Source organism: Cydia pomonella, chromosome 5 (assembly GCF_033807575.1).
Source record: "Cydia pomonella isolate Wapato2018A chromosome 5, ilCydPomo1, whole genome shotgun sequence".
In the NCBI taxonomy this organism is placed as follows: domain Eukaryota; kingdom Metazoa; phylum Arthropoda; class Insecta; order Lepidoptera; family Tortricidae; genus Cydia; species Cydia pomonella.
The window spans coordinates 13,976,983-13,989,050 of NC_084707.1; positions in this window are offsets into that span (position 1 = coordinate 13,976,983).

Consider the following 12,068-nt stretch of genomic DNA (forward strand, 5'->3'; position numbering starts at 1 on the left):
TTTCACTCGAAAATATTATGCTTAAAATATCAATGAAAATGTACAATATCAACATTTAAAATTGATTTCCTGTTTATTTCAGGTTAATATTTTACGCGCAAAATAATAATTTTCAATTGAATCCAGTATTAAATGTCGATTATGAGGCACCAACAGAATTCGCCTGTGATGTAAATTCTTACAGAGATATCAATGTAGATTCCAAGCTCCCACCTCTGATTATGTCTAATATTAAAAACTATTTAGACCGGTACATAAATATCTCATTAAATTAAGGGCCTACTAAAGCCGCGAATACCGGTTCGTAAGCCACGCCCGCTAGCTTCCTTCCTCCCCGCTAGCACGCACACATGGAAGCGCTCCGCGGAGTCCGCGGCGCACGTGATGGTGAAAGCTCCATCTAGCGTTATAAAAGTTAACTACTATGATACGCGGTCGGCCAGAAACTTAATTCTTAGAAAATAGAAAAAGATGGCGTTATTACTTGCTATTATAAAATAAAAAAAAACCCAAATCAGTAGAACAGTTTCCTACTTTGCTGTGCGGTATTTAGAACACCAACATAGGTCTTGACTGGCTTAAAAAGTTAAAATGCTCAGAGTTTTTGTTTCGTTATTTTTGTTGCATGTTGTGACGGCCCAATGATGCCATTTTGAGGTCATTTACTGAAAATAGGTCCGTTGGCACTGTTTGATGTATCTTTCTAAACATCCTCTACCCGTTTCTCGCCTTTAAGTTGTAATGGTCAGATTTGATAACGGCACTGTCACAAGAACTTGGCGTCCTAAAGAACTTACATTATTCAGTCAGTGGCAGTAATGCAGTTGGCAGTAATGTCGCGTTACAAATACTGCGGCAGTAGTGCAGCTGCGCTGCGGTCGGGAATCCGAACGTTACCTTTACATTGCTTAGAGTAGTGGTCGACCTGGGGTATCTTGCTGTAGGTTGTTTATACGTTGCGCTTTCTCAGGTTTAATGTCTAAATATAATTATCCTTTAATTTGGATCGCCTCGCTAAAATTAAGACTGTGAAACTCCTTCTATTGCGATTCAAGGACTTCGAGGAGGAAAAAATACTGAAAAGACTGGCAAACCAAACAAACCGACGCGTACGATGAAGACAACATTATCCGTTTACGGGCCAATTTCGAACGTACACTGACATCAGAATCCAGTAATTATATATGAACCATTTTATTTAGTTATCATGCGTCGCGCTTGCGCCAATACATGTACGCACTCCGTAGAGTACGAGCGAAATGCATGATAACTGAATGATATTAATATTCGATAATAGGTGGTCCAAAAATATAAAGTAATGAAAATTCCTTTTCCATGCGGGTTTTTTTATTCCAATATACGTAACAAGTATCCCTAGCAAAATTTAGAGCATTAAACAGGCGTCATTTAGGCGTCGCTATAAATAAAATAAAACAATTCTGCCATAAAAAAATGTATGAAAATAAATTGACCCATCAATAATTCTGCTTTGGAAATGTATTTAAGGATTTCTTACTCGTATACGTTTTATTTATTAGTCATAAGTATGTTAAAAATATGGCGGTTGATTTTTTTAAACTTTTTGGTTACTTTGCATTTTTTCAATTGTATGAGGATATTGCAAATCACAAAGTCATAGCGAGTACAGCGACCACTAAATCATTTGCAAATGAGTTCAAATTATTCCATAATATAAGAAAGGGAGCCTTGTGAAGATAAAATCTATTTAATTTGTTTTCTATGTACAAAGTAAAGTTATGACCACCCTATTCGATAATTATGTATTTTTGACAATTTAGTTTTTATAAATTCTTCTAAACAGTAGAGCCATACACTTTTAAGCTATGCTCGCGAGGTCTACAGCTCACAGAGCTACTAGTTCTTATTGCTCCTTGTCAAGTAAAATCAAACTGAAAAGCATACTTACTTTACTCTTTGCTGAAAAGTCATATTAGCCATTGACGTTTGGACAGTATCCTGTTAAATAAATTATGTGAATTGTTCTTAAGAGGTCGCTGGTTCAAACCCCGGCCCGTGCAAACGAGTTTTTTTTTCTAATAAACGTGTTGATTTTTTTCGTTTTTAGGGTTCCGTAGCCAAATGGCAAAAAACGGAACCCTTATAGATTCGTCATGTCCGTCTGTCTGTCCGATTCTGTCACAGCCACTTTTTTCCGAAACTATAAGAGCTGTACTGTTCAAACTTAGTAAGTGGATGTATTCTACGAACCGCATTAAGATTTTCACACAAAAATAGAAAAAAAACAATAAATTTTGGGGGTTCCCCATACTTAGAACTGAAACTCAAAAAATCTTTTTTCATCAAACCCATACGTGTGGGGTATCTATGGATAGGTCTTCAAAAATGATATTGAGGTTTCTAATATCATTTTTTTCTAAAATGAATAGTTTGCGCGAGAGACACTTCCAAAGTGGTAAAATGTGTGTCCCCCCCCCCGTAACTTCTAAAATAACAGAATGAAAAATCTAAAAAAAATATATGATATACATTGCCATGTAAACTTCCACCGAAAATTGGTTTGAACGAGATCTAGTAAGTAGTTTTTTTTTAATACGTCATGAAATTAAAAAAAAAATTTTTTTTTCATCATACCCATACGTGTGGGGTATCTATGGATAGGTCTTCAAAAATGATATTAAGGTTTCTAATATCATTTTTTTCTAAACTAAATAGTTTGCGCGAGAGAACCTTCCAAAGTGAAAAAAAGTGTGTCCCCCCCCCTGTAACTTCTAAAATAACAGAATGAAAAATCTAAAAAAAATATATGATATACATTGCCATGTAAACTTCCACCGAAAATTGGTTTGAACGAGATCTAGTAAGTAGTTTTTTTTTAATACGTCATGAAATTAAAAAAAAAAAAATTATTTCATCATACCCATACGTGTGGGGTATCTATGGATAGGTCTTCAAAAATGATATTAAGGTTTCTAATATCATTTTTTTCTAAACTGAATAGTTTGCGCGAGAGAACCTTCCAAAGTGAAAAAAAGTGTGTCCCCCCCCCCTGTAACTTCTAAAATAACAGAATGAAAAATCTAAAAAAAATATATAATATACATTACCATGCAAACTTCCACCGAAAATTGGTTTGAACGAGATCTAGTAAGTAGTTTTTTTTTAATACGTCATAAAATTAAAAAAAAAAATTTTTTCATTAAACATATACGTGTGGGGTATCTATGAATAGGTCTTCAAAAATGATATTTAGGTTCCTAATATCATTTTTTTCTAAACTGAATAGTTTGCGCGAGAGACACTTCCAAAGTGGTAAAATGTGTGTCCAAAGTGGGAAAATGTTGAACAAGATCTAATAAGATTTTTTTTAATACGTCTTAAATTGTACGGAACCCTTCATGCGCGAGTCCGACTCGCACTTGGCCGCTTTTTCTTTTTAAATAATATATTTATTTTACATAAAGGAATCCTTTGTAATATAATGCTATCACATATCACAAATCTTGTGACATTAATATGTTGGATTTTAGCCGCTAAAATTTGCTCGATTAGATTTTTTCCTAACATTACGCCTAAGTCTCTATTAATTGATTTCGATACACCTATCAATAACCAGCCAGCCAACCACGCTGGATCGGGACAGGTGGCGTTCTCTCGTTTCGGAGGCCAAGATTCTTTTTGGATCGCTGAGCCAAAGCAGTTAGTTAGTTATCAATAACTACAGAATAGCAGCATAATGCAGTAATGATAATTGAGCAATCGCCTGCAAGCATAACTTTGCTATTTCCTAGTTTCCTGAGTCATTACACCTACAAAATACTTAACAAACGTATATCTACTTACTTATAATAAAAACTCAATTCATGAACGGAAGAACACTAAGGCAATCGTGCGAAACTGCATGACGTTTTGTACAGGAACGAACTGCGCATGCGATTGAGAACAGTTAACGTTACGGAGTTTGCCCACTGCCATGCTTATCATTATGTCGCGACTAATTTCTTGTACTAAATCAGAACGGCTACTTAACGCAAAAAAATGTTCAAAATAAAATATAATTAATTTGATTTTTGTGCCGTTGTGAAAGGTAAGAACGGTGTTCGTACTGGATAGTGTGTGGCGTCGCAAAATAAAAATAAAAACTTTAAAAATACGCACTACATGTGTAGGTAATCTTTAAGACAGTGAACTTAAACATGAATAAGTTCTGAAATTACATTGCGTGAATGCGTGTTATAGTAAGAGCTTTTGGATTTTTGGTATGTTGTTGAGATTAGTTAGTCTGAAATTCGAATCAGGATCGTCAGCTGCGTTGGCAGGGTCACTAAGCGTACTGACTAAGCTAGGAGGCTATTAAAGTGTTTTGAACCCAACAAAATTTAACAAAAATTAAATAGTACTTATTAAACAAAAAATTTCAACTGCTTAGCTCTCATACTTTAGATTTTATTCATATCTAAAAAAAACCGATTTCGGCACTGACTCACTCACTCACTGATGATCATCAAAATTCAAAACCCTTAGGGTACTTCCTGAAGTCCTAGGAAGCTAAAATTTGGTATATAGGAAAGTACACAAATAACAAAAAAATCTAAAACAAAATCTTTAGACCTTAAGGGGGTGGAATTTTGTATGGGGACTTTGACGACCAGTTTGGCCGGTGGGTAGTGACTCTGCCTGCGAAGCCGATGGTCCCGGGTTCAAATCCTGGTAAGGGTATTTATTCGTGTGATGAGCATGGATATTTGTTCCTGAGTCATGGCTGTTTTCTATGTATTTAAGTATTTATTAATATTTATATATAATATATATATCGTTGTCTAAGTACCCTCAACACAAGCCTTATTGGGCTTACTGTGGGACTTAGTCAATTTGTGTAATAATGTCCTATAATATCCTCCTCTGGAGTTGCAGGCGTCCATAGGCTGCGGTGACTGCTTACCATCAGGCCGGCCGTATGCTTGCTTGCCACCATCGTGGTATAAAAAATATATTTTTAATAACCGCTGAACAGTACCCCCTAGTGTACATTTATTCAACAGCGAGACGTGACGTACATACACGTTTGCGTTAAGTCTCATTTAGTATGGGATATTGAGTTACCAAAACGTCCCGATTGGCGCGCTGTTTCTAAATCCCATACAAAATTAGACTTAACGCAAACGTGTATGTACGTCACGTCTCGCTATCGAATAAATTTACCCTAGGGATTCTGATTTAGTTGAAATTTGATATGTAGGTAAATAGTTTTTGTTATGGGGAAGGATATAGAATAGTTTTCAACCCCAAAATCACCTCGTAAGGTTGAAAAGGGGGAAGAAAAGGGCGTTAGGGGGGAAAATAGGTTGAAGTTTGTATGTGGAATTGGTAAAAAGAGCAGATTGTATAAAAGATACGTATTTCAGGATTTTTAATAGTAAAGCACCCTCAACCTTTTGAATTAGGGTATGGAAGATTGTCATAAGCAACTTACATAAAGATGTGAAATCTCATCAAAAACATTTTCATTTAAAATGTTGCCAAGACGAAATTATCAGATCTCTTGTAGAGCCAACCTTCTATCTCTACAAGCCCTAACTTCACAAACTATACCACCTTAGTCAAAATATGTGGCTTGGCCGTCCGTTACTACAAGAAGTATTGTATAATGAATAAATTTTTACGAAATGATTTTGATAGCCCAGTGTGTACAAGTGTTAAGTAAACGTCATAATTTGATAGAAGTTTGACGCTTAAACTAACACTTGAACAGTCTGTGCTATCAAAATCACTGCCAACTTAGCTTGGTCTGAATATAAAGCTCTCATTTCAACGGACGTACTTTTACAAACATTTTCAAATACCTGTCTGTATATCACAGGAATTTGGCACACGGTAATGGTCATTTTATTAACTAGAATGTAATCTCTACCCATAAAGGAGAGAACACACTTGAAATATAAACAAACGGCCATTCTAAATTGTTCTTAAGTTTGCATATTGTTCTTCTGTTATTTGTTATATTTGTTTTCGCGACAGGCTATCCTTAATTTACTCTTTGTAGGCTATTCGAGATCTGCAAAAGTAGTTACTTAAATGTTGCCTTCTTGGTCGGTAGACTATTTACAGAGTGGTTGTCAAATGTTGTAGAGCTCCAAATTTTTGGAATTTAACCCCTAAGTGGGATTGATTTTTTTTACTCACAGCGCTAATAATAACAATAGTCGCTATATACAGCCATTTACTCAAACCTGTTAATATTTAGGTCATAATGAGCAACTTTTATTTTGGGTCAACCACGAAATCAGGAAAAAAAATTGACTATAGAAAATGTCAACGTCAGACTAGCCAAAATGTAATATGTATATAGCCAAATTTTACTCACTTCTCTCTCTTGGCACTCAAACTCCAAGTTAAAAACGTATAAAAATTATATAAACGAATTTTGAGAACAATCAAGCATTATTTAGAGGTCGCTCAAAATGGAGCAAATCTGCCATACTCAAATGTATGAAATGAACATGACCATATAAAAAATATTACCTTTTTTTTTAATACTGCGTCGGTGGTAAACAAGCATACGGCCCGCCTGATGGTAAGCAGTATCCGTAGCCTATGTACGTCTGCAACTCCAGAGGAGTTACATGCGCGTTGCCGACCCTAACACTCTGCACCCTCGTTGAGCTCTCACACCTTACTCACTGGTGGGAACACAACACTATGAGTAGGGTCTAGTGTTATTTAACTGCAGTTTTCTGTAAGGTGGAGGTACTTCCCCAGTTGGGCTCCGTTCTAGATCTGGAATGACATCCGCTGTGCTGTACCCTATCACACAAAGCGAGATGACATTCACAATGCCCATACCTCTCTTTTGGACGTAGTTTAAGGACGTACCCGGATCCAATACCTAAAGACATTTTAATGGTTTTATTATATTTTTCTCTATTTAGTTACATCTAAAAACATAAACCGGCCATTTTGTTACTTTTGAATTATTTTGTTTTTTTTTATTTATTGTATGGGATTACGAATTTTAAACAATGTTGAGCGACCATTATGAGCAAATGAGTCAAAATTTGGCACTTACTACTTCATAATAGAACAAAGGAAGCCATGTGGAGAAAGGATTGCAATTTTTTGTACATATCGGCTTTTATCCTTTTTCAGGACACTTTTTATGAAGCTGACGTTTGATTTTTCGTTAGATGCGGAATACTCGCGCCGTAGCAAGGGCGTAGCGTCTATACTTGCACAGCAGTAGCGAGACAGCCGGCCCGATTCGAACTTTAAGATACGTCAAATACTAGGTCTAGATACGTCAAATACTAGGTCTAGATATGATATGGATCAGATATGTCAGTGTCAAAAGTGACGTTTTTGTTTAAAGAAACGATGCTTTTGATACTGACATACCCGATCAATATCGTATCTAGACCTAATACTTGGCGTAACTTAAAGCTCTAATCGCCCCGAGTATCTCGCCTGCGAGATAGACTACTTACCCGTCTTTTTCCCACTGTATTAATTAGAGAGAGCCAAGGCCTAATGACCTTGACACGACTCGCAGTGCGTCTTACGCGAACCAATAAGTGCGAGGAGATGCCTAATGATACAATTCGCGTGCGTCAATTACCGCGAGCTATCGTATTATAGTACATTACGATACAATTGCCAAAAATAGGAAATGCGAAACGAGTGGTGATAACTTAAAACACGACCGAAGGGAGTATTTTAAATCGACACGAGTTGTGAATTACCTATTCGCACATGTATCGTACAACGTTTTACAGTACATATGGCCCTTTAAATGTTCGATACAGTAACGTAATATGTTAATTTTCGCACTAGTGCGGTAAAGTAGCACCATATGTACTGTAAAGTATATTATAAACTTAAAAGGTTTTAATATTACATTACCGCTCCTATTTTCATAATCGTACTCATAATCATTTATATGTCGCATGTTATTACAACATGATCTTACACTTAGTCAGTAAAGACCCTACTAGGGTGTAGCAACATTTTAACACTATAATCAGTCTTAAACTTACAAAAAAAAACTTAAACAAGTAAAACTGGTTTAGTGAACATTCGATACTTAACACATAAAAATAAGGATAAAATTTAATAATGTAACATATTTCAAACAGATTAGATTAGATGATTTATTTCATGAAAGACAATTACATAATAAATTTGCATTGATGTCAAAAATATAAGAATTTCTATCATGATCGTCAAAATAAAATAAAAATGAAAATAATAACAAAGCACTTAATATTAGTAACAATTAAGCACCGTCTTAAGCACGAGCTAACTTTCCATGGACTCTTGTAGAGTAGGTAAGGTATATGGACATTCAATTAGTAGATACGATTTTAGTTTATTTGCGAAAGTAGGGCTTCATTCTTTGTTCTGAGGTATTCGGTAATAGATTTCAATTGACAGAGTAAGGGCCTTTGTTACATTTTCAGGTTGGCAGGGGTTGCTTGGACTATAGATTATGAATTAGCGGTTTAATTTTAATTTAATTTATTTTTATTTCAAAAGACAACAATGGTCCATAATGGTTAGTAACATTTAAGGTTTAAAACTAAGTGTTAGTACAACAAATACAAAAAGACAAAAAGAAAAGCGAAAAGTACAGCAACAATTAATAAAAAACAATAACAAACAATCACCTGGTAGCGGTCATGATACCCTCAAAATGTCGCACAACAGCTGAGTCGTATCGGCCCGCTACCGTAGCCAGGATGGGGTTGGAGCTGGCCCGCACTCTGCAGAGCAACTAGGCAATCGTCTTTCTTATTATGGCATAGTAATCATCTGTGCGAGCTTGTGCAAACATGCCCGATGCGCTGCAGAATCGGGGCAGCCCCAACAACATCCTGAAACCATTATTATATTGGACGCGCAGGGAACTGATGGTCTTCTGCGTAAAACTAGTCCAGAGGCTGCACGTGTAGAAAACTTGACAATAGGCTTTAAATAAAGTTATTTTTACCTGTTGGCTACACCGTGCAAACCTCCTTATTAGCATGTTGCATCGTACCGCCAGTGCCCTGCGCTCCCGTTCTATATCTAATTGGTCTTTAAGGTCGTCGGTGACATAGTGTCCAAGATACTTAAATGTATACACGCGCTTGAGCTCATTATTATTAAGTTTTATGGCAGGTACATTTTCCGGTAGCTTGCCCCCGACGGCCTTAAATACCATATATTCGCTTTTCTTAGCGTTATATAGTAAGCCATATTTACTTACTTATTCTTCACATATGCTGAGTAGTTTTCTCAATGCCCTGACTGTTGGACTGAGCAGCACCATATCATCTGCATAGCTGATGTTGTTGATACTAACATCATCAACTCTGCATCCTACTGGAGCGCTGCTCAACCCCCCGGTTTAGGGTTTTTGGGTTTATTAAATAAATTTTGATGTTTTCGTTTTCGTACAAACTTGCAGGTCTTCAGTATTTACAGCGATGTGAGGGTGAGTATTTTAGATTTTGAGAAGTATGGCCGGCAACTTTCATCGTTTCTTATGTTACAAATAGCTCGTATACATCTTTTATGCAGTAGAAGCAAATTGTTGACATTTACACTATTGCCCCGTAAAACGATTCCATACTGGAGCCAAGATTGTGCAAAAGCATGATATTGCAGCGGTATCTTTGTGTGTATAAGTATTTGGCACCGACTTCAAACATATCAGTATCGGTAACGCATAAACTTAAAAATGATAATATTTTATCCTTTTTGAAGTCGGTTTACTTGTTTTTGTAAAAAGTTTTTATCACAATGTGGGCTTTCCAGTTTACATTTACATCAATATTCAAACCGAGGACCCGGCAAAAGTATTCATAGTACGTTGTAGTTTGTCATTTCGGTAGGTATAATTGAATTAACTTCTAAGACTCTGATTTGATCTGAATTGAATCTAGTTTGTTTTTTGTAGGTTTGTTTTGAAGCTAAGGAAGAATTGTGATAGGGTGAAATCATCAAAAGATGACCAGTTAAGCGACTACCCCAACTTTATATATATTTTTTACAATTGTTGTAACTTATTTTTAACAACTTTAATTTTTAATATGATTTAGCATGTAATCTAGATTAGAATTAATTATTCCAAATGCTCATATTGTAATTCAATATTTTTATAAAAAATATTATATGATGAAATAGGTTATCCTATATAGTCCAAGGTGTTTGTAGCTTCGTTTGTGTTTAGTTATTTATGTTACACGCTTCCTAATACTTTTCCCTGTGGAATAGAACATGTCAAATGTCAAGTTTATTGTGGATGGTTGGAGTTTAACGTCGACAACGCGCGGTACCTATTTAGATAAACCCTCCAGAGTTAGAACTATTGCAAATATTTGCTGTTGAAAGCCAACTTGCCTACTTAAGCGGCATTTGAAATTTGAAAATTAGTTCTTAGGCATTCATTTGACATTGGCATGTTATGATTAATAGCGCATTTCGCTCACTCATTATACTATATAATGCAATAATACTAATAACTCTTGATTACTCAGCTCAAATAACAACACGCATATTATACATATGAGTATTTTAAAAGGAATTTTGTATTTAAACTTTTAAAATAAAGTCTTTTATCGTTGCTGTAATCGACAATAAGAGAGAGCAGTTATTGCAGCGAGTGCTAATTTTGAGACAAAAGCAAACTTAAGATTTTGCATTAGTAAAGGAGAGTTGCGAGTGATTCTAGAATCTTGAGCGAAGGACTCAAACCTATGCAAATAACTTTTCGTTTTGTGTCGCACAACTCGCACATACAACTTTCCACCTCAAACACATTCTGAAAGCTATTAAGTCATCCCGTTACAGTGGCATTGACCGCCGCCATCACGGACGAGACAGCAATATAATTACGCGCGTGTGATATAAATAGGAACAGGCGGGTCAATGTACGAATTTTTTGTGCTTAGCATCCTTCTTTTACTGATTTAATGCGTGATTATGGCTGACTAGCCGACAAGTCGATAATCGGCCATCGAATAGCCGATTAGTCGGCTTGTCGGCGAAATCCATAGTCGGTGCATTACTAGGTACTTACAAACTTCTTGGTTCTTATGACCGATTTTGTTTTGCTATGACTCCCCCAGACCAGTGCAAAATACTACTCTTTAAGTGTGATTAAAAGACCTTTTTGCATTTCCTTAACATGTAGGTCTACCTAATTTCAGAAACAACAACAACATACAACTCATAACTAAGGGCCACGACCCGTCGCATTCTCAGCCAAGTCAGGATTGTATTGTATAAGATTAAAAATTATGGCAATCGCCTGTATCGTCTTCACTGACAGTTTGCTGCTGAACATAAGTCTCTCAGAAGACTCCATCTCTTTACTAAAATGTGTTCAGTATCGTGTCGGCAGTTCTGCGACGGAACGCGTGCGGAAAAATCAATATTCAATAAATGTTCTTTACAATTATTTCATAAATATAAATGAAAGGTGAGAAATGGGCCAATGCACGTGCTTAAATAATTTTATAAGTTTTATAACTATGACTATAGATTAGCTTTTAATAAATACGAACATTGTGCATGTGCTAATGCAACCCAAATTTGGCTCTAGTTAACAATTTTGGGCATATTGCCTTCTTTGATCAATATCAACTTCGGCAATACATTTCGTCAATTTGTTATCGTGTTGCGCTATATGCATCTATTTCCTCAATATGTCAATATGTAAAGCACAATAAAAAGCGGCCAAGTGCGAGTCGGACTCGCCCATGAAGGGTTCCGTACCGTATGACGTCTTAAAAAAAAAACTACTTACTAGATCTCGTTCAAACCAATTTTCGTTGAAAGTTTGCATAATGTATATCATATATTTTTTTTTAGTTTTATCATTCTGTTATTTTAGAAGTTACAGTGGGGGGGGGGGGGGGGAACCATTTTACCACTTTGGAAGTGTCTCTCGCGCAAACTATTCAGTTTAGAAAAAAATTATATTTGAAACCTCAATATCATTTTCGAAGACCTATTCCTAGATACCCCATGTACATCACATATGTTTTTTTAGTTTTATCATTCTGTTATTTTAGAAGTTACAGGGATGGGGGTGGGGGGGGGGGGGGGGG